Raw genomic sequence first — 18,355 nt, forward strand, 5'->3', positions numbered from 1 at the left:
GAAGTACGTAATAATATTGATGAGCGTACATGTCATTCGTGCATTCTTTCTTGTCTTCCTCTGTGGAAAGCTTTTGTAGAATTTACGAAAACAAACGTTTCACTACTGTCGCATTGCCTAATAGCAATCGATGGTTTCAGGAATTTATAAAATTAATCTTTTTTTTTTCGTTTAATGTGTTCTAAATGTTAGAAAGTAGTTGTTACTGATGTTTTTGATAATACCTTTAATATGGCTAATAGGCCCGGCATGGCCAAGCGTGATAAAACGTGCGACTGTAATCTGAGGGTCGCGGGTTCGCATCCCCTTCGCGCCAATCATGCTCGCCCTTTCAGCCGTGGGGGCGTTATAATGTAACGGTCAATCCCACTATTTGTTCGTAAAGAGTAGCCCAAGATTTCGTTGTGGGTGGTGATGACTATCTGCCTTCCCTCTTGTCTTACAGTGCTAAATTAGGGACGGCTAGCACAGATAGCCCTCGAGTAGTTTTGTGCGAAATTCACATAGAAACAAACAAACATAAGGCTAATTTTGTAATCATGTGTATAAGAGTATTCGAAATTTAATCAGTCATATAAATCGTAATGAGAAAAAAAAAAGATTGTAAATGTTTCATTACGTGAAAAATATAAGATCGATTTAAATAAACAAAATAATAAATGTTCAACTGTACGTGATGGACGTCGAAGAAGATTTCTTTGACGACCGCCCTGAAAAGACGTTTTGCATAGGTATCGATAGAAAAATGTACGCGAGGGTGAAAAGGAAGCGAAAAGAGTCGAAAGTGCCTCCGTTAAGAGAGGTAGAAAAACAAATTCTAATCGATAATCTTTTCTTGAAAACTATAATGATTCCAATGGAAATTTCAAGTGGAAATTGTGGTTTTATTTAGATGTTGGCGCATGATGCTGTATATATGTAAGTTTATAGAAGAAGTCTTGGGATGGTGGAAAATACTAGTGATCGAGAGACTTTCGAAGCATATAGAAACTATTGTGGAACATAAACACTAGAATCAGTTTATAATTAGGTGAGCTGAGAGAGTGCTAGCCATTAACCGAAGCCTCTCTTTGATTTTATACGATCGACATTCCGAGAAACTTCACAAATCACTTTATCTGAACGTTATTTGTAAAGGCATTGATGTGTAATTTCGTCGAAGTTTAAAGTGAAACGAAGTACTACTAGGTAATATTGTAATGCAATTGAAATGACATGGTCGAGTCGATATAAAGAGGTATATTTACGTTTATGTGATTTACACTTCTTCCTGTTTCCTCCGAGTAATCTAAATAACATATATGATTAAAAAACAACGCTTGAGAGGTTGTTATCGTTCCTCGGTAGTATAGTGGTGAGTATCCCGCCTGTCACGCGGGAGACCGGGGTTCGATTCCCCGCCGGGGAGTACGTTAATTTTCTTATACCCTTTATTTTAGAAGAAAATCGATTGAAACATATGTTTCTTGAAATTAAGTTCTTCGATGTTCACTGATAACATCGTCTATTCGTGTCAAGAAATGGTTATCGGACACTTCTGTTTTGTTAAAGTATTTTATGTTATGAGTAAAAGTATTTAGAGTTCACTGTTCTTTTTTTTTTAATGAGAAAGAATGTATTTCACTCGTTCAATGTCCCATACGATATTGGTGTCCCTAACGTTCAGCAACACTCTTTATCTGTGAAGTACGTAATAATATTGATGAGCGTACATGTCATTCGTGCATTCTTTCTTGTCTTCCTCTGTGAAAGCTTTTGTAGAATTTACGAAAACAAACGTTTCACTACTGTCGCATTGCCTAATAGCAATCGATGGTTTGGGGAATTTATAAAATTAAGTGTGTTTTTTTTTTCGTTTAATGTGTTCCTAAATGTTATAAAGTAATTGTTGAGGTCTATACTATGTAAAAACTACACTGACAAACACCACACCAACATTATTTTTAAAATACAATGTGATAACTGCCACGACTTCTGTATTGAGAAACAAGTAGAAAAATGGAAACCAGATTCAAAGAACATAAAAAGTCATCTTCACACGTTTTCGAACTCTGCAAGTCCAATAAACACAACATAACCATAGAAAACACTCAAGTACTAAATAGAGAAACAAACATAAACAAACGCAAAATTAAAGAAGCCTTACTTATACAACTTAAACCCAAAATAAACCAATATAAAGGAACGCCTTTATACCTATATTAATATAATAAAATAAATATAATTATATATTCAAACATCTAATACCGCCCTCTACATTTCTACACACAGTTACACAACCCCTTTCAAACATGTGGTCAGCTTCCGGTCACCTCTTTCTTTGTGAACCTGACGATGACCGAAGAAGGTCGAAACGTTGTTCGCTCTTCTATGTAAAATATTTTCCCAACCCAAACGAGCCGTTTTTGCATATAAAGTTGTTACTGATGTTTTTAATAATACCTTTAATATGTCTAATAGGGCCCGTTATGGCCAAGCGTGATAAGGCGTGCGACTTTAATCTGAGGGTCGCGGGTTCCCATCCCTTCGCGTCAATCATGCTCGCTTTTTTCAGCCGTGAAGGCGTTATAATGTGACGATCAATCCCACTATTCCTTCGTAAAAGAGTAGCCCAAGATTTCGCGGTGGGTGGTGATGACTAGCTGCCTTCCCTCTTGTCTTACAGTGCTAAATTATGGACGGCTAGCACAGATAGCCGTCGAGTAGTTTTGTGCGAAATTCACATAGAAACAAACGAACATATGGCTAATTTTGTAATCATGTGTATAAGAGTATTCTAAATTTTAATCAGTCATATAAATCGTAAAAAGATTTTAAATGTTTCATTACGTGAAAAAAATATAAGATCGATTTAAATAAACAAAAATAATAAATGTTCAACTGTACGTGATGGACGTCGAAGAAGATTTCTTTGACGACCGCCCTGAAAAGACGTTTTTTGCATAGGTATCGATAGAAAAATGTACGCGAGGGTGAAAAGGAAGCGAAAAGGGTCGAATGTGCCTCCGTTGAAGAGAGCTAGAAAAACAAATTCTAATCGATAATCTTTTCTTGAAAACTATAATGATTCCAATGGAAATTTCAAGTGGAAATTGTGGTTTGATTTAGATGTTGGTCATAGAGCGCATGATGCTTATATATATGTAAATTTATATAAGAACTCTTGGGATGGTGGAAAATACTTGTGATCGAGAGACTTTCGAAGCATATAGAAAGTATTGTGGAACGTAAACACTAGAATCAGTTTATAATTAGGTGAGCTGGTAGAGTGCTAGTCATTAACCGAAGCCTCTCTTTGATTTTATACGATCGACATTCCGAGAAACTTCACAAATCACTTTATCTGAAGGTTATTTGTAAAGACATTGATGTGTAATTTCGTCGAAGTTTAAAGTGAAACGAAGCACTACTAGGTAGTATAGTAAGGCAATTGAAATGACATGGTCGAGTCGATATAAAGAGGTATTTTTACGTTTATGTGATTTATACTTCTTCCTGTTTCCTCCGAGTAATCTAAAAAACCTCCTAGTGATTAAAAACAACGCTTGAGACGTTGTTATCTTTTGAGGGGCCAGCTCCCCCACTTCCCCCACTCCCAGGGGGAGAAAGGATGATGGGTACCCAGTCCCTTGATCCATTGAATACCTGTAACGTCTTCAAACCTTAGGTAGATACGTGTAAGGCTGACTTAGAAAACCAGTAGCGTACGTTAATACATTCATGCTGAGAATAAGACTTAGTTTATTCTAATCGATTTGGGATCTCTAATTTTTTTATTTTATAACTCATGGTGAAGCGAAAGTGAGAAAGGTTTCTCTGGGCCAATAACTGTCAATTTGTGGCGAGACGAGTAATCTTTGACAAAGGAATATGGCTGCCCTGTATAAGACATGTTTAGGTATCATCATGGTGTTTTCCTCTGTTCTTTTTGCTCGGTCAAGCCCGGACCAGCGTCGGGACCTTCCCGTGAAAGGCCTCAGCTACGCGGCGTGCCGGGATCCAGCCTGGCGCGACCGTTTCGGCCAGCAACTAACAGCCGACTCAGAACTGGCACGGACCGGGGGAATCCGACTGTCTAATTAATTGAGGACCTGAGCTAGCCACCGAGCAAGTCAGACGTGCCAATATGCTATTCAAAACGAAACGTTCATCCTCGCCAGTCAGGCCGTTAGTGCCGCCTGTAATCGTCGACGGCTTACCGCCGAACCTCACGCCACCAAAGTCGCCACGTTGATCGCCCGAGCCAAGCCTGGGGCAACCATCGAACCGTCAGGACCCGTATTTTACGCTGGGAGGAATCCTCATCCAACCAGCCACTATTGCAGACCAAACCTATCTGTGCCAGCCATGGAACACTGAATTTAAAGTAAGTTGTTCCCCAACGAAAAGTCCAGTCAATCTTTATTCTGTATTCCTCAGGCGTCAGACCCATCAATTCAACCTGAAGAAATTAGACAAACCATAGAACCCCAAATACAAGCTTACAAGGTATACGCAGTTCATCGAATTTATTCTAAGAACAGTAATCATCCCACACACTTCATGAAGATAGTGACAACATCGAAGTACAGTGCCGACTGTATTTTATTACGATGGCTGCTATTATCATATATTTCATTTTAGAGCCGAACGCCCACATCGACGACCACTCAAGAATGGTTCAAACCAAGCACCCAGATATCGTACAAACAACCAACGGAAATCTTCCAACAGGAAAATACCAAAATACCGCCGATTCCAGACCGTATTAGAAGAAACACGAAGACGGATTCAGACAACCCGACTCAGAAGAAGACAACACCCATTGTTGGCAACACGCCAAGTTGCAGTAGTTCAAGAAAGAAAAGGACAGTTCCTGCCAGACTTCAATCCCAGTTCCACAGAACTCAACAACCAGCCAGACTCAAACCATTACGAAGATAACCATCGACGCGACAGCACAAACTGAAAAACATCTACCTCCACGCAGAATACTCAAACCAAAATCTCGAGAAGAAACAAAGCATCACAGACCAGCGAAGAACAACTCACCGAAGAACAGCCAGTAGTTCCACCACCAAGGCCATCGTTTCTCAGTTGCAACTAATGGCTTCAAGTGTGGAAACAAGTTCATGATGAAGTTGCCACCTGATCTACAAGACTGCAGCTAACAGTTTTCACGTACACCATCAACGTAGTTCATCAGTTTTTTTTGTTTGTTTTATTAATTTTGTGTTGTTTTTTTTTGTTTTTTTTCTTTCCCAGCTACTTCCGGGCACGGTCTGGGTAGACTATTCTGGCGCCCAGGCCGTGAAGTGGGTTTCGAGGGTACTCTTGTTTTCCCCACAGCAAAATTCTGGCATCGGACCTGTAGGTCCCAGCCTCATTCTGAAAAAGGGCCGTTTACCCAGTCAAGGGTATCTAATCAATTACAGTAAATTTTAAAACCAATTCGCCAGCCGCTAGGGTTCTCCATCCTCGAGCCAAAAGTCTGGCTCACTTCACTTTCGCTGCTTTCGTCCAGTTCTCCCGTCCTTTCTCTCACTCACAAATATTTTTGAAATGTTAAAAAATAAAGTAAAACTCCATGGATATTTTAAAACATTTCTCACGTAAAGGACGAAGAGGAACTATAAAGTTCCTGAACACCCCAGTTGGAGAGAGAGAACTCTTCTGATTTCTCTCTCTCTAAACTGAACCCCAAGCCACTAGTTTTAGTTTAGTTTAGTTTTGTTATCGGTCCTCGGTAGTATAGTGGTGAGTATCCCCGCCTGTCACGCGGGAGACCGGGGTTCGATTCCCCGCCGGGGAGTATGTGAATTTTCGTATACCCTTCATTTTAGGAGAAAATCGATTGAAACATATGTTTCTTGAAATTAAGTTCTTCGATGTTCACTGATAACATCGTCTATTCGTGTCAAGAAATGGTTATCGAACACTGCTGTTTTTGTTAAAGTATTTTATGTTATGAGTAAAAGTATTTAGAGTTCACTGTTCTTTTTTTTAATGAGAAAGAATGTATTTCACTCGTTCAATGTCCCATACGATATTGGTGTCCCTAACGTTCAGCAACACTCTTTATCTGTGAAGTACGTAATAATATTGATGAGCGTACATGTCATTCGTGCATTCTTTCTTGTCTTCCTCTGTGGAAAGCTTTTGTAGAATTTACGAAAACAAACGTTTCACTACTGTCGCATTGCCTAATAGCAATCGATGGTTTGGGGATTTTATAAAATTAATCTTTTTTTTTTCGTTTAATGTGTTCCTAAATGTTAGAAAGTAGTTGTAACTGATGTTTTTGATAATACCTTTAATATGGCTAATAGGGCCCGGCATGGCCAAGCGTGATAAGGCGTGCGACTCGTAATCTGAGGGTCGCGGGTTCGCATCCCCTTCGCGCCAATCATGCTCGCCCTTTCAGCCGTGGGGGCGTTATAATGTAACGGTCAATCCCACTATTTTTTCGTAAAACAGTAGCCCAAGATTTCGCGGTGGGTGGTGATGACTATCTGCCTTCCCTCTTGTCTTACAGTGCTAAATTAGGGACGGCTAGCACAGATAGCCCTCGAGTAGTTTTGTGCGAAATTCACATAGAAACAAACAAACATAAAGCTAATTTTGTAATCATGTGTATAAGAGTATTCGAAATTTTAATCAGTCATATAAATCGTAATGAGAAAAAAAGATTGTAAATGTTTCATTACGTGAAAAAATATAAGATCGATTTAAATAAACAAAAATAATAAATGTTCAACTGTACGTGATGGACGTCGAAGAAGATTTCTTTGACGACCGCCCTTGAAAAGACGTTTTTGCAAAAAATGTACGCGAGGGTGAAAACGAAGCGAAAAGAGTCGAAAGTGCCTCCGTTGAAGAGAGGTAGAAAAACAAATTCTAATCGATAATCTTTTCTTGAAAACTATACTGATTCCCAATGGAAATTTCAAGTGGAAATTGTGGTTTTATTTAGATGTTGGCGCATGATGCTATATATATGTAAGTTTATAGAAGAAGTCTTGGGATGGTGGAAAATACTAGTGATCGAGAGACTTTCGAAGCATATAGAAACTATTGTGGAACATAAACACTAGAATCAGTTTATAATTAGGTGAGCTGAGAGAGTGCTAGCCATTAACCGAAGCCTCTCTTTGATTTTATACGATCGACATTCCGAGAAACTTCACAAATCACTTTATCTGAAGGTTATTTGTAAAAACATTGATGTGTAATTTCGTCGAAGTTTAAAGTGAAACGAAGCACTACTAGGTAGTATAGTAAGGCAATTGAAATGACATGGTCGAGTCGATATAAAGAGGTATTTTTACGTTTATGTGATTTATACTTCTTCCTGTTTCCTCCGAGTAATTTTAAAAACCTCCTAGTGATTAAAAACAACGCTTGAGACGTTGTTATCGGTCCTCGGTAGTATAGTGGTGAGTATCCCCGCCTGTCACGCGGGAGACCGGGGTTCGATTCCCCGCCGGGGAGTATGTGAATTTTCGTATACCCTTCATTTTAGGAGAAAATCGATTGAAACATATGTTTCTTGAAATTAAGTTCTTCGATGTTCACTGATAACATCGTCTATTCGTGTCAAGAAATGGTTATCGAACACTGCTGTTTTGTTAAAGTATTTTATGTTATGAGTAAAAGTATTTAGAGTTCACTGTTCTTTTTTTTAATGAGAAAGAATGTATTTCACTCGTTCAATGTCCCATACGATATTGGTGTCCCTAACGTTCAGCAACACTCTTTATCTGTGAAGTACGTAATAATATTGATGAGCGTACATGTCATTCGTGCATTCTTTCTTGTCTTCCTCTGTGAAAAGCTTTTGTAGAATTTACGAAAACAAACGTTTCACTACTGTCGCATTGCCTAATAGCAATCGATGGTTTGGGGAATTTATAAAGTTAAGTGTGTTTTTTTTTTTTCGTTTAATGTGTTCCTAAATGTTATAAAGTAATTGTTGAGGTCTATACTATGTAAAAACTACACTGACAAACACCACACCAACATTATTTTTAAAATACAATGTGATAACTGCCACGACTTCTGTATTGGAGAAACAAGTAGAAAAATGGAAACCAGATTCAAAGAACATAAAAAGTCACCTTCACACGTTTTCGAACACTGCAAGTCCAATAAACACAACATAACCATAGAAAACACTCAAGTACTAAATAGAGAAACAAACATAAACAAACGCAAAATTAAAGAAGCCTTACTTATACAACTTAAACCCAAAATAAACCAATATAAAGGAACGCCTTTATACCTATATTAATATAATAAAATAAATATAATTATATATTCAAACATCTAATACCGCCCTCTACATTTCGACACACAGTTACACAACCCCTTTCAAACATGCGGTCAGATTCCGGTCAGTTACCTCTTTCTTTGTGAACCTGACGATGACCGAAGAAGGTCGAAACGTTGTTCGCTCTTCTATGTAAAATATTTTCCCAACCCAAACGAGCCGTTTTTGCATATAAAGTTGTTACTGATGTTTTTAATAATACCTTTAATATGTCTAATAGGGCCCGTTATGGCCAAGCGTGATAAGGCGTGCGACTCTTAATCTGAGGGTCGCGGGTTCGCATCCCCTTCGCGTCAATCATGCTCGCTTTTTCAGCCGTGAAGGCGTTATAATGTGACGATCAATCCCACTATTCCTTCGTAAAAGAGTAGCCCAAGATTTCGCGGTGGGTGGTGATGACTAGCTGCCTTCCCTCTTGTCTTACAGTGCTAAATTATGGACGGCTAGCACAGATAGCCCTCGAGTAGTTTTGTGCGAAATTCACATAGAAACAAACAAACATAAGGCTAATTTTGTAATCATGTGTATAAGAGTATTCGAAATTTTAATCAGTCATATAAATCGTAAAAAGATTTTAAATGTTTCATTACGTGAAAAAATATAAGATCGATTTAAATAAACAAAAATAATAAATGTTCAACTGTACGTGATGGACGTCGAAGAAGATTTCTTTGACGACCGCCCTTGAAAAGACGTTTTTGCAAAAAATGTACGCGAGGGTGAAAACGAAGCGAAAAGAGTCGAAAGTGCCTCCGTTGAAGAGAGGTAGAAAAACAAATTCTAATCGATAATCTTTTCTTGAAAACTATACTGATTCCAATGGAAATTTCAAGTGGAAATTGTGGTTTTATTTAGATGTTGGCGCATGATGCTGTATATATGTAAGTTTATGGAAGAAGTCTTGGGATGGTGGAAAATACTAGTGATCGAGAGACTTTCGAAGCATATAGAAAGTATTGTGGAACGTAAACACTAGAATCAGTTTATAATTAGTTGAGCTGGTAGAGTGCTAGTCATTAACCGAAGCCTCTCTTTGATTTTATACGATCGACATTCCGAGAAACTTCACAAATCACTTTATCTGAAGGTTATTTGTAAAAACATTGATGTGTAATTTCGTCGAAGTTTAAAGTGAAACGAAGCACTACTAGGTAGTATAGTAAGGCAATTGAAATGACATGGTCGAGTCGATATAAAGAGGTATTTTTACGTTTATGTGATTTATATTTCTTCCTGTTTCCTCCGAGTAATCTAAAAAACCTCCTAGTGATTAAAAACAACGCTTGAGACGTTGTTATCGGTCCTCGGTAGTATAGTGGTGAGTATCCCCGCCTGTCACGCGGGAGACCGGGGTTCGATTCCCCGCCGGGGAGTATGAGAATTTTCGTATACCCTTCATTTTAGAAGAAAATCGATTGAAACATATGTTTCTTGAAATTAAGTTCTTCGATGTTCACTGATAACATCGTCTATTCGTGTCAAGAAATAGTTATCGAACACTGCTGTTTTTGTTAAAGTATTTTATGTTATGAGTAAAAGTATTTAGAGTTCACTGTTCTTTTTTTTAATGAGAAAGAATGTATTTCACTCGTTCAATGTCCCATACGATATTGGTGTCCCTAACGTTCAGCAACACTCTTTATCTGTGAAGTACGTAATAATATTGATGAGCGTACATGTCATTCGTGCATTCTTTCTTGTCTTCCTCTGTGGAAAGCTTTTGTAGAATTTACGAAAACAAACGTTTCACTACTGTCGCATTGCCTAATAGCAATCGATGGTTTGGGGAATTTATAAAATTAATCTTTTTTTTTTCGTTTAATGTGTTCCTAAATGTTAGAAAGTAGTTGTTACTGATGTTTCTTGATAATACCTTTAATATGGCTAATAGGGCCCGGCATGGCCAAGCGTGATAAGGCGTGCGACTCGTAATCTGAGGGTCGCGGGTTCGCATCCCCTTCGCGCCAATCATGCTCGCCCTTTCAGCCGTGGGGGCGTTATAATGTAACGGTCAATCCCACTATTTCTTCGTAAAAGAGTAGCCCAAGATTTCGCGGTGGGTGGTGATGACTATCTGCCTTCCCTCTTGTCTTACAGTGCTAAATTAGGGACGGCTAGCACAGATAGCCCTCGAGTAGTTTTGTGCGAAATTCACATAGAAACAAACAAACATAAGGCTAATTTTGTAATCATGTGTATAAGAGTATTCGAAATTTTAATCAGTCATATAAATCGTAATGAGAAAAAAAGATTGTAAATGTTTCATTACGTGAAAAAATATAAGATCGATTTAAATAAACAAAAATAATAAATGTTCAACTGTACGTGATGGACGTCGAAGAAGATTTCTTTGACGACCGCCCTTGAAAAGACGTTTTTGCATAGGTATCGATAGAAAAATGTACGCGAGGGTGAAAAGGAAGCGAAAAGAGTCGAAAGTGTCTCCGTTGAAGAGAGGTAGAAAACAAATTTTAATCGATAATCTTTTCTTGAAAACTATAATGATTCCAATGGAAATTTCAAGTGGAAATTGTGGTTTTATTTAGATGTTGGCGCATGATGCTGTATATATGTAAGTTTATGGAAGAAGTCTTGGGATGGTGGAAAATACTAGTGATCGAGAGACTTTCGAAGCATATAGAAACTATTGTGGAACATAAACACTAGAATCAGTTTATAATTAGGTGAGCTGAGAGAGTGCTAGCCATTAACCGAAGCCTCTCTTTGATTTTATACGATCGACATTCCGAGAAACTTCACAAATCACTTTATCTGTACGTTATTTGTAAAGGCATTGATGTTTAATTTCGTCGAAGTTTAAAGTGAAACGAAGTACTACTAGGTAATATAGTAATGCAATTGAAATGACATGGTCGAGTCGATATAAAGAGGTATATTTACGTTTATGTGATTTACACTTCTTCCTGTTTCCTCCGAGTAATCTAAATAAAATAATGATTAAAAACAACGCTTGAGAGGTTGTTATCGTATTTCGGCGCCTGTCGTGTGAAAGTGGGTTTTCTCGGGGTACTCCCGTTTCCCCCCACATCAAAATCTTCAGGCATTGGATTTCTAGATCCCAGCCCAGGCAACCTTTTTGACAGACCCAGAATCGGGCCGTTTGATTTGATCTGAACTTGAATGTATTACATTCATGTTCACATCTACCCAACTTTTTCTTTTCGAGACAGGTCCCGACCTTTCCTTCTTTCCACTGCTACCTTTGCCTCCACCCAAAAGACCATTTAGTGAGACATTCCCCACCCAAAAAGTCAAGAATAATAACGATAATTAATTTATTAAAATAATAATAATAAAAAAAACCACCACTTAATCCTAATAACAATCCACGAAAGGGGACGAAGAGGAACTACAAAGTTCCTGAACACCCCAGTTGGAGAGAGAACTCTTCGATTTCTCTCTCTAAACTGAACCCCTGCCACGTTAGTTTAGTTTAGTTTGTTATCGTTCCTCGGTAGTATAGTGGTGAGTATCCCCGCCTGTCACGCGGGAGACCGGGTTCGATTCCCCGCCGGGGAGTACGTTAATTTTCTTATACCCTTCATTTTAGAAGAAAATCGATTGAAACATATGTTTCTTGAAATTAAGTTCTTCGATGTTCACTGATAACATCGTCTATTCGTGTCAAGAAATGGTTATCGGACACTTTTGTTTTTGTTAAAGTATTTTATGTTATGAGTAAAAGTATTTAGAGTTCACTGTTTTTTTTTTTCAATGAGAAAGAATGTATTTCACTCGTTCAATGTCCCATACGATATTGGTGTCCCTAACGTTCAGCAACACTCTTTATCTGTGAAGTACGTAATAATATTGATGAGCGTACATGTCATTCGTGCATTCTTTCTTGTCTTCCTCTGTGAAAAGCTTTTGTAGAATTTACGAAAACAAACGTTTCACTACTGTCGCATTGCCTAATAGCAATCGATGGTTTGGGGAATTTATAAAATTAAGTGTGTTTTTTTTTTTCGTTTAATGTGTTCCTAAATGTTATAAAGTAATTGTTGAGGTCTATACTATGTAAAAACTACACTGACAAACACCACACCAACATTATTTTAAAAATACAATGTGATAACTGCCACGACTTCTGTATTGGAGAAACAAGTAGTAAAATGGAAACCAGATTCAAAGAACATAAAAAGTCATCTTCACACGTTTTCGAACTCTGCAAGTCCAATAAACACAACATAACCATAGAAAACACTCAAGTACTAAATAGAGAAACAAACATAAACAAACGCAAAATTAAAGAAGCCTTACTTATACAACTTAAACCCAAAATAAACCAATATAAAGGAACGCCTTTATACCTATATTAATATAATAAAATAAATATAATTATATATTCAAACATCTAATACCGCCCTCTACATTTCGACACACAGTTACACAACCCCTTTCAAACATGTGGTCAGTTACCTCTTTTTTGTGAACCTGACGATGACCGAAGAAGGTCGAAACGTTTTCGCTCTTCTATGTAAAATATTTTCCCAACCCAAACGAGCCGTTTTTGCATATAAAGTTGTTACTGATGTTTTTAATAATACCTTTAATATGTCTAATAGGGCCCGTTATGGCCAAGCGTGATAAGGCGTGCGACTCTTAATCTGAGGGTCGCGGGTTCGCATCCCCTTCGCGTCAATCATGCTCGCTTTTTCAGCCGTGAAGGCGTTATAATGTGACGATCAATCCCACTATTCCTTCGTAAAAGAGTAGCCCAAGATTTCGCGGTGGGTGGTGATGACTAGCTGCCTTCCCTCTTGTCTTACAGTGCTAAATTATGGACGGCTAGCACAGATAGCCCTCGAGTAGTTTTGTGCGAAATTCACATAGAAACAAACGAACATATGGCTAATTTTGTAATCATGTGTATAAGAGTATTCTAAATTTTAATCAGTCATATAAATCGTAAAAAGATTTTAAATGTTTCATTACGTGAAAAAATATAAGATCGATTTAAATAAACAAAAATAATAAATGTTCAACTGTACGTGATGGACGTCGAAGAAGATTTCTTTGACGACCGCCCTTGAAAAGACGTTTTTGCATAGGTATCGATAGAAAAATGTACGCGAGGGTGAAAAGGAAGCGAAAAGGGTCGAATGTGCCTCCGTTGAAGAGAGCTAGAAAAACAAATTCTAATCGATAATCTTTTCTTGAAAACTATAATGATTCCAATGGAAATTTCAAGTGGAAATTGTGGTTTGATTTAGATGTTGGTCATAGAGCTCATGATGCTTATATATATGTAAGTTTATATAAGAAGTCTTGGGATGGTGGAAAATACTAGTGATCGAGAGACTTTCGAAGCATATAGAAAGTATTGTGGAACGTAAACACTAGAATCAGTTTATAATTAGGTGAGCTGGTAGAGTGCTAGTCATTAACCGAAGCCTCTCTTTGATTTTATACGATCGACATTCCGAGAAACTTCACAAATCACTTTATCTGTACGTTATTTGTAAAGGCATTGATGTGTAATTTCGTCGAAGTTTAAAGTGAAACGAAGTACTACTAGGTAATATAGTAATGCAATTGAAATAACATGGTCGAGTCGATATAAAGAGGTATATTTACGTTTATGTGATTTACACTTCTTCCTGTTTCCTCCGAGTAATCTAAATAACATAATGATTAAAAACAACGCTTGAGAGGTTGTTATCGTTCCTCGGTAGTATAGTGGTGAGTATCCCCGCCTGTCACGCGGGAGACCGGGGTTCGATTCCCCGCCGGGGAGTACGTTAATATTCTTATACCCTTCATTTTAGAAGAAAATCGATTGAAACATATGTTTCTTGAAATTAAGTTCTTCGATGTTCACTGATAACATCGTCTATTCGTGTCAAGAAATGGTTATCGGACACTTTTGTTTTTGTTAAAGTATTTTATGTTATGAGTAAAAGTATTTAGAGTTCACTGTTCTTTTTTTTAATGAGAAAGAATGTATTTCACTCGTTCAATGTCCCATACGATATTGGTGTCCCTAACGTTCAGCAACACTCTTTATCTGTGAAGTACGTAATAATATTGATGAGCGTACATGTCATTCGTGCATTCTTTCTTGTCTTCCTCTGTGGAAAGCTTTTGTAGAATTTACGAAAAGAAACGTTTCACTACTGTCGCATTGCCTTATAGCAATCGATGGTTTGGGGAATTTATAAAATTAAGTGTGTTTTTTTTTTTCGTTTAATGTGTTCCTAAATGTTATAAAGTAATTGTTGAGGTCTATACTATGTAAAAACTACACTGACAAACACCACACCAACATTATTTTTAAAATACAATGTGATAACTGCCACGACTTCTGTATTGGAGAAACAAGTAGAAAAATGGAAACCAGATTCAAAGAACATAAAAAGTCACCTTCACACGTTTTCGAACACTGCAAGTCCAATAAACACAACATAACCATAGAAAACACTCAAGTACTAAATAGAGAAACAAACATAAACAAACGCAAAATTAAAGAAGCCTTACTTATACAACTTAAACCCAAAATAAACCAATATAAAGGAACGCCTTTATACCTATATTAATATAATAAAATAAATATAATTATATATTCAAACATCTAATACCGCCCTCTACATTTCGACACACAATTACACAACCCCTTTCAAACATGTGGTCAGCTTCCGGTCAGTTACCTCTTTCTTTGTGAACCTGACGATGACCGAAGAAGGTCGAAACGTTGTTCGCTCTTCTATGTAAAATATTTTCCCAACCCAAACGAGCCGTTTTTGCATATAAAGTTGTTACTGATGTTTTTAATAATACCTTTAATATGTCTAATAGGGCCCGTTATGGCCAAGCGTGATAAGGCGTGCGACTCGTAATCTGAGGGCCGCGGGTTCGCATCCCCTTCGCGTCAATCATGCTCGCTTTTTCAGCCGTGAAGGCGTTATAATGTGACGATCAATCCCACTATTCCTTCGTAAAAGAGTAGCCCAAGATTTCGCGGTGGGTGGTGATGACTAGCTGCCTTCCCTCTTGTCTTACAGTGCTAAATTATGGACGGCTAGCACAGATAGCCGTCGAGTAGTTTTGTGCGAAATTCACATAGAAACAAACGAACATATGGCTAATTTTGTAATCATGTGTATAAGAGTATTCGAAATTTTAATCAGTCATATAAATCGTAAAAAGATTTTAAATGTTTCATTACGTGAAAAAATATAAGATCGATTTAAATAAACAAAAATAATAAATGTTCAACTGTACGTGATGGACGTCGAAGAAGATTTCTTTGACGACCGCCCTTGAAAAGACGTTTTTGCATAGGTATCGATAGAAAAATGTACGCGAGGGTGAAAAGGAAGCGAAAAGGGTCGAATGTGCCTCCGTTGAAGAGAGCTAGAAAAACAAATTCTAATCGATAATCTTTTCTTGAAACTATAATGATTCCAATGGAAATTTCAAGTGGAAATTGTGGTTTGATTTAGATGTTGGTCATAGAGCGCATGATGCTTATATATATGTAAGTTTATATAAGAAGTCTTGGGATGGTGGAAAATACTAGTGATCGAGAGACTTTCGACGCATATAGAAAGTATTGTGGAACGTAAACACTAGAATCAGTTTATAATTAGTTGAGCTGGTAGAGTGCTAGTCATTAACCGAAGCCTCTCTTTGATTTTATACGATCGACATTCCGAGAAACTTCACAAATCACTTTATCTGTACGTTATTTGTAAAGGCATTGATGTGTAATTTCGTCGAAGTTTAAAGTGAAACGAAGTACTACTAGGTAATATAGTAATGCAATTGAAATAACATGGTCGAGTCGATATAAAGAGGTATATTTACGTTTATGTGATTTACACTTCTTCCTGTTTCCTCCGAGTAATCTAAATAACATAATGATTAAAAACAACGCTTGAGAGGTTGTTATCGTTCCTCGGTAGTATAGTGGTGAGTATCCCCGCCTGTCACGCGGGAGACCGGGGTTCGATTCCCCGCCGGGGAGTACGTTAATTTTCTTATACCCTTCATTTTAGAAGAAAATCGATTGAAACATATGTTTCTTGAAATTAAGTTCTTCGATGTTCACTGATAACATCGTCTATTCGTGTCAAGAAATGGTTATCGGACACTTCTGTTTTGTTAAAGTATTTTATGTTATGAGTAAAAGTATTTAGAGTTCACTGTTCTTTTTTTTAATGAGAAAGAATGTATTTCACTCGTTCAATGTCCCATACGATATTGGTGTCCCTAACGTTCAGCAACACTCTTTATCTGTGAAGTACGTAATAATATTGATGAGCGTACATGTCATTCGTGCATTCTTTCTTGTCTTCCTCTGTGAAAAGCTTTTGTAGAATTTACGAAAACAAACGTTTCACTACTGTCGCATTGCCTAATAGCAATCGATGGTTTGGGAATTTATAAAATTAAGTGTGTTTTTTTTTTTCGTTTAATGTGTTCCTAAATGTTATAAAGTAATTGTTGAGGTCTATACTATGTAAAAACTACACTGACAAACACCACACCAACATTATTTTTAAAATACAATGTGATAACTGCCACGACTTCTGTATTGGAGAAACAAGTAGAAAAATGGAAACCAGATTCAAAGAACATAAAAAGTCACCTTCACACGTTTTCGAACACTGCAAGTCCAATAAACACAACATAACCATAGAAAACACTCAAGTACTAAATAGAGAAACAAACATAAACAAACGCAAAATTAAAGAAGCCTTACTTATACAACTTAAACCCAAAATAAACCAATATAAAGGAACGCCTTTATACCTATATTAATATAATAAAATAAATATAATTATATATTCAAACATCTAATACCGCCCTCTACATTTCGACACACAGTTACACAACCCCTTTCAAACATGTGGTCAGCTTCCGGTCAGTTACCTCTTTCTTTGTGAACCTGACGATGACCGAAGAAGGTCGAAACGTTGTTCGCTCTTCTATGTAAAATATTTTCCCAACCCAAACGAGCCGTTTTTGCATATAAAGTTGTTACTGATGTTTTAATAATACCTTTAATATGTCTAATAGGGCCCGTTATGGCCAAGCGTGATAAGGCGTGCGACTCTTAATCTGAGGGTCGCGGGTTCGCATCCCCTTCGCGTCAATCATGCTCGCTTTTTCAGCCGTGAAGGCGTTATAATGTGACGATCAATCCCACTATTCCTTCGTAAAAGAGTAGCCCAAGATTTCGCGGTGGGTGGTGATGACTAGCTGCCTTCCCTCTTGTCTTACAGTGCTAAATTATGGACGGCTAGCACAGATAGCCGTCGAGTAGTTTTGTGCGAAATTCACATAGAAACAAACGAACATATGGCTAATTTTGTAATCATGTGTATAAGAGTATTCGAAATTTTAATCAGTCATATAAATCGTAAAAAGATTTTAAATGTTTCATTACGTGAAAAATATAAGATCGATTTAAATAAACAAAAATAATAAATGTTCAACTGTACGTGATGGACGTCGAAGAAGATTTCTTTGACGACCGCCCTTGAAAAGACGTTTTTGCATAGGTATCGATAGAAAAATGTACGCGAGGGTGAAAAGGAAGCGAAAAGGGTCGAATGTGCCTCCGTTGAAGAGAGCTAGAAAAACAAATTCTAATCGATAATCTTTTCTTGAAACTATAATGATTCCAATGGAAATTTCAAGTGGAAATTGTGGTTTGATTTAGATGTTGGTCATAGAGCGCATGATGCTTATATATATGTAAGTTTATATAAGAAGTCTTGGGATGGTGGAAAATACTAGTGATCGAGAGACTTTCGAAGCATATAGAAAGTATTGTGGAACGTAAACACTAGAATCAGTTTATAATTAGTTGAGCTGGTAGAGTGCTAGTCATTAACCGAAGCCTCTCTTTGATTTTATACGATCGACATTCCGAGAAACTTCACAAATCACTTTATCTGAAGGTTATTTGTAAAAACATTGATGTGTAATTTCGTCGAAGTTTAAAGTGAAACGAAGCACTACTAGGTAGTATAGTAAGGCAATTGAAATGACATGGTCGAGTCGATATAAAGAGGTATT

At 37.3% G+C, this 18,355-nt stretch overlaps 6 non-coding genes across 6 annotated transcripts; all 6 read left to right on the forward strand.

Annotated features, from left to right (window-relative positions):
• Positions 1 to 1,337: 1,337 nt before the first annotated feature.
• On the forward strand, positions 1,338 to 1,408 carry TRNAD-GUC (transfer RNA aspartic acid (anticodon GUC)). Its single transcript has one exon. It is a non-coding gene; the product is annotated as a tRNA-Asp (tRNA).
• Positions 1,409 to 5,719: 4,311 nt separating this feature from the next.
• On the forward strand, positions 5,720 to 5,791 carry TRNAD-GUC (transfer RNA aspartic acid (anticodon GUC)). Its single transcript has one exon. It is a non-coding gene; the product is annotated as a tRNA-Asp (tRNA).
• Positions 5,792 to 7,398: 1,607 nt separating this feature from the next.
• Positions 7,399 to 7,470, forward strand: TRNAD-GUC (transfer RNA aspartic acid (anticodon GUC)). Its single transcript has one exon. It is a non-coding gene; the product is annotated as a tRNA-Asp (tRNA).
• Positions 7,471 to 9,609: 2,139 nt separating this feature from the next.
• TRNAD-GUC (transfer RNA aspartic acid (anticodon GUC)) lies at positions 9,610 to 9,681 on the forward strand. Its single transcript has one exon. It is a non-coding gene; the product is annotated as a tRNA-Asp (tRNA).
• A 4,313-nt stretch (positions 9,682 to 13,994) lies between these two features.
• Positions 13,995 to 14,066, forward strand: TRNAD-GUC (transfer RNA aspartic acid (anticodon GUC)). Its single transcript has one exon. It is a non-coding gene; the product is annotated as a tRNA-Asp (tRNA).
• Positions 14,067 to 16,223: 2,157 nt separating this feature from the next.
• TRNAD-GUC (transfer RNA aspartic acid (anticodon GUC)) lies at positions 16,224 to 16,295 on the forward strand. The gene has a single exon. It is a non-coding gene; the product is annotated as a tRNA-Asp (tRNA).
• Positions 16,296 to 18,355: the final 2,060 nt, after the last annotated feature.

Source organism: Tachypleus tridentatus, chromosome 9, assembly GCF_004210375.1.
Source record: "Tachypleus tridentatus isolate NWPU-2018 chromosome 9, ASM421037v1, whole genome shotgun sequence".
NCBI classification, from domain to species: domain Eukaryota; kingdom Metazoa; phylum Arthropoda; class Merostomata; order Xiphosura; family Limulidae; genus Tachypleus; species Tachypleus tridentatus.